This window comes from Saccostrea cucullata, unplaced genomic scaffold (genome assembly GCF_032062105.1).
Source record: "Saccostrea cucullata isolate Sc308-1 unplaced genomic scaffold, CSIRO_AGI_Scuc_v1 ctg613, whole genome shotgun sequence".
NCBI lineage: Eukaryota > Metazoa > Mollusca > Bivalvia > Ostreida > Ostreidae > Saccostrea > Saccostrea cuccullata.
In genome coordinates, this window is record NW_026923726.1 from 110,697 (window position 1) to 116,168 (window position 5,472).

Consider the following 5,472-nt stretch of genomic DNA (forward strand, 5'->3'; position numbering starts at 1 on the left):
TTGGTTTTTTTTTATTCATACACATGTACTAGAAAAGGTTATTTCAACCTGTTGCTTAACTTCAGTTTATATCTTAAATTCATTTAATACACATGCATGGTTGATTTGAAGTTAATCTTCATTCTTAGAACAAGTTAATATATTTTAGAAGGAGCAGTCCTGTTTATTCTGAAATGTTTTAAATAGAAAAATCCTTTTGTGAGATACAAAACAGTAATATACGTTCCCCCTATTTAACTTAATTTTATTTGAATAATTTTTTCAGTGTTTGCAACATTCATCAAATCAAGAAAAAGGTGACTTTCTGTTCCTCTTTTCCGTCGCCTTCCAGTTGGAAGAGTAACAAAAGCCAAGGGATGAGTTGTGGTCCTTGTTTTAGGTACTAGAATTGTACTTGGTTGTACAGTAGATGATTTAGGTGATGATACCTTCTGAGATGCTGAAATAGAATTAGTTTTTGGTGTATTGCATTAGAATATGGAGACACTGTTTTACAGTAGATCTAGAAGTCTGATATGTTTGGTAATGATCCCAATCCTTCTGTTGGTTTTTATGACCCTGTTTTTGTTTCATTGAACAGGGAAAAATAAAACCAAACTAATGAAAACAGCTTTATTCCCCTTGTTTATTCAGCAGACAAATTCAGTGCACAGCTGTGAAATATATGGAGACCACGAACGGTATATTCAAGCTCAGAAGTTCATTTAACAATGCAAAATAGGAGCAACGCAAACGCGGACCTCCAAAATATCACAGGTGGGATCAGGTACCATGGAGGAGTGAGCATCTCCTGCCGTCCGGTTACACCCACTGTGCTTCTTGTCATGATCGCGATTTAACGGAAATCAGTGTGTATAAAATGGCCTAACAATTAGTATGAAAAACACATATGTCCCTGACCCTGGGGTCACAAGTTTAATAATTTTGGCAGAGGCACTCTTCATTATCAAAAAAGTGCATAATGTGTATCTGCTTTATAAATCTTCTCTGCTTCTAGGTATTTACGCGCACCTTGGATCAGAGAAGAAAATTCTCAAAAATTATTACGTTTACTATGAAATCAATAGAGTTCTGTGTGGCAAGGCACTTTGAAAAAATTACGCACTTTGAAAATAAATCGTACTGTGTTAATAGGACAAAATCAACGCACTTTGAAAAAAAATTCAAAGTGTGAAAATTTAGGACAAAATCTACGCACTTTGGATTTTTTTTTCAAAAAGTAATGCCCAAGGTTAAAGTTTTTCTTTAAACTATATAAATCTCCAAGGTCAAACATGTTGGTATCCAATGAAAGGTCTTGTCACAAAGAATTCATATGTAAAGTATGAAAGCCCTTACCCTTGCCGTTCAAAAGTTATGTCCAAGGTTAAAATTGGGGATTTTTGTGTAAAAGTGCTTCAAAGTTCAAGGTCAAAAGGTCAACTTCGGTTGTACCCTAAAGAATGGTCATGTCACAAGGAATACATATGTGAAATATGAAAGTCATAGCTCCATTAAATCAAAAGCTATGAGCAAGTTGAAGGTCTTTGCGGACAAACAGAGAGATAGACAGACAGACGGACATGATAAAAACTATATGTACCCCGAATCTTCATTAACGGGGGCTTAAAAATAAAGCAACTTGTATAAAACACATAAATATTTTTCACTCATCTTAATTAAACAGCTGTAAAATTGAAGTCATCATATTGTGTGGGAATAAACAATTTATTATACATTTATTTAAATATTAACCAAATATAAACTATAAAATAAAAAGACCATAATATTGTGCGGGAAATTTATTTTCAATTCGCACACAAACTTGGACCCCATTTTGCTGCGTTTTTCGTTCTCTCAATGGTCATTTTTAAAACAATTCTAGAAAACTTTTAATCCAGTTAAAAGAATAATGAATTCCTTATTACACTGAATTTCAGTTCAAAGGTATTTTTTCTAAATGCATTAATATAATTTTAACGCACTTTGAAAAAATTGTTCAAAGTGCGTTTACTTGGTCCCAAAAACGCACTTCGAAATATTTCAAAGTGCGCATTTGTTGAATTTTGTTCAAAGTGGGTTGTAACAGTCCTTCCCTAACACAAACCCTCCTGTCCTAAGGACTAAACAATTCATAACTTTGGAAGGCGGTGGTGCCCTTCATTACTAGTATGATTAATTAAAATATTTTGTTTTCTAATTATACAAGAGCATAGCAGAAGACTTGAAAAGAAACAAGCAAATTCAAGGAATTGTGGTCCCCGGCTTTCGGTGTCTTTGTGGAGAAATGTCATTTTTTTATGGCACATTGTGTCAAATATGAACGCCTTTTCTTATGTCATTCAGAAGTTATCACCAAAGTTGATTTTTTAAATTAGATCAATCGTGAAGGTCAAGGTCAAGAAATCATAGCATGTTCAGAGATACGCTCTGTTTCTTGTCACAGGAAATGCACGTGTAAAATGTGAAAACTGTATCTCTCCTCAATCAAAAGTTACATGTATAAGGAAAAATTAACATTTTTTGAAAATTAGGCCAAACTTCAAGGACAAAATCACAAGATAAAAAATTAATGTGTTTAGAAAGGTCACAAGCAATACACAAGTTTAATATGAAACCCCTATCATGATGCAATGTCTTCTCATTCATAAGTCATGAGTAAGGTTAAATTATTTTGAAAAGTAGGTCAAACTTCAAGGTCACGAGGTAAATAAAAATGTATTGTCACAGGCAATGCACATGTCTAATATGAAAGCCCTATCTCTTCTTATTCATAAGTTATGACCAAGGTTAAGTGTGGTATTTTTTTGTAAAAATAGGTCAAACTCCAAGGTCAAGAGGTCAAATTTGTTGGTACCCAAAGAAAGGTCTTGTCACAAGGAATACAAATGTGAAATATAAAAACCCATAGCTCCACCCACTCAAAAGTTGTGGGCATACATATAAGTTTTTGCGACAGATAGTAAGACAAATAAACAGACGGATGGACAGGACAAAAACTATATACCCCGAAACTTCGTTTACGGGGGCATAAAAATTGTATTTTCAACTGGAAAATTGTTTCAAAGAAAATATATAATTAAACAAATTGTCGCCCATCCTCACAACGTCAGGCGTCCAAAGTCAACATATTGTCCGTCGAACGGCAGTTCGTGTTGACCCAGGACCCCTGACGTTGTTTGGATAATGGTCGCCAGGCATCTCATTCTGTGCATATTTTCACCCCAACCCCTATTTTTGTTTCCAGTGAACATGCTTACCAAGAATCACCTGTTGCACAGTGTCACTGACGCAAGAATTGCTTCTACAGCAACGAGTCGAACTGTGTAGATTTAAAAAGTCATCCTGCTTCGCATTTCTGCATTCATGGTCCTACATTAAAAACATTAAATGGATCAATTCTGTCCACAAAATGCCACCTTACACATATACTTTCTCATAGATACACGTATCTTATATATTTGTCTAATAAATGTAACCTGTGCAACAATATCTAGTTAAAATTCAAGTTAAAAATACAAAAAATTGTAACGTGCAACGCGGCCGTGCTTGGTGTGTGGTGATATGTCTTGTATCACCGAGGCGTTACACTCAGGTTCGTTAACCTGTTAACTCAGATTTGTGTTGACCAAATCCAATATATACAATTATAATACAATAAATCAACGGGTTTCCTCTTGATTGGACAACCACTAACTGTGGTCAACGGGTGTCTCCCGCAATGAATTTCTCTGGTCCTGCCACTCTATATGTACTGCTGTATCTTTGCACTTCCCCCACTTCTGTGGTATGCCACCTCTTTCTACATTAAGCTACTGCCTTATACAGGTCTTGCGTATTTGTTAATAATGTAAACTTTTACTGCCCATCCCCCGCAACTGTGTGCCTTATTCAGATCTTGATCATAGACAGAAACGGTTTACCAGTTCTTCCACCAGAGAGGTATTCTGAGCATATCCTAATACAACATGTATTAGCCCAGTGCAGTCCGAGTACATTGGAAGCTACAAACTACTTAAATGATCTTAGAATTAATATTTTTTTGTGTTTAAGAATTTACACAAAAACGTACGTCTAACGTTTTATACGAAACTAAAATCACAAAAACCAATTTCCGTTACATTACCCTTCCCTCAAGATTATATGCGTCCCGCATATGATTACTTTTATACAATTTATTTACATATGTACAAAACTTTTCAATGCCTGACAATTTGTAACATTTCCCTATCATAAGCCAGCAACGTATGACGGAACCAGTTCCTGGGTTGACTACAAATCACATTTTGAGGCATGTGCTGTTGTAAATGGCTGGACAGAGGATATTAAGAAGGGTCTTTACCTAGCTCTATCGCTGCGTAGCTAAGCACAGTCAGTGTTAGGTGACTTGCCAAGCGATACTGGTCAGCACTATAAGGCACTGGTCTGATCCCTTGAGAAGAGGTTCTCCCCTCCTAACCAAACAGATCTATATCGTGTACAGTTAAAAGAACGAAGATAAAGAGCATCTGAGTCAATACCAGATTTAGGTCGGGCCATTAGACGACTAACCAATTTGGCCTACGCATCAGCACCTGGTGATGTGCGAGAAACTCTGGCCAAAGATACATTCATAGATGCCTTAGTAGATTCAGAGATGAGAATCCGCATAAAACAATCTCGTCCTCAAAACCTGAATGAAGCCATCCGGCTAGCCGTTGAACTCGAGGCTTATAATCGAGCAGAAGCGAAAGGCCATTTACGAGTATCGGCAACAGAACACTTAAATACTGAGGTTATCCAGAACGGTCTTGGGATGGTTTCTGACATCTTATACGAATACATGGTCAATAAAATCCCACCGCTGCCACCAAATAATGTAACGTGCAACGCAGCCGAGCTTGGTGTGTGGTGATATGTCTTGTATCACCGAGGCGTTACACTCAGGTTAGTTAACCTGTTAACTCAGATTTGTGTTGACCAAATCCAATATATACAATTATAATACAATAAATCAACGGGTTTCTTCTTGATTGGACAACCACTAACAGTGATCAACGGGTGTCTCCCGCAATGAATTTCTCTGGTTCCTGCCACGTTATATGTACTGCTGTATCTTGGCACTTCCCCCACTTCTGTGGTATGCCACCTCTCTCTACATTAAGCTACTGCCTTATGCAGGTCTTACGTATTTGTTAATAATGTAAACTTTTACTGCTTATCCCCCGCAACTGTGTGCCGTATTCAGGTCTTATAACAATGTTTAAGATCATAGACAGAAACGGTTTAACAATTCTACCACCAGAGAGGTATCCTAAGCATATCCTAATACAACATGTACGTATTAGATCAGTGCAGTCCGAGTACATTGGAAGCTACAAACTACTTAAATGATCTTAGAATTAATATTTTTTAGTGTTTAAGAATTTACACAAAAACGTACGTCTAAAGTTTTATACGAAACTAAATCACAAAAACCAATTTCCGTTTCACTACCCCCCCCCCCCCCCCAAG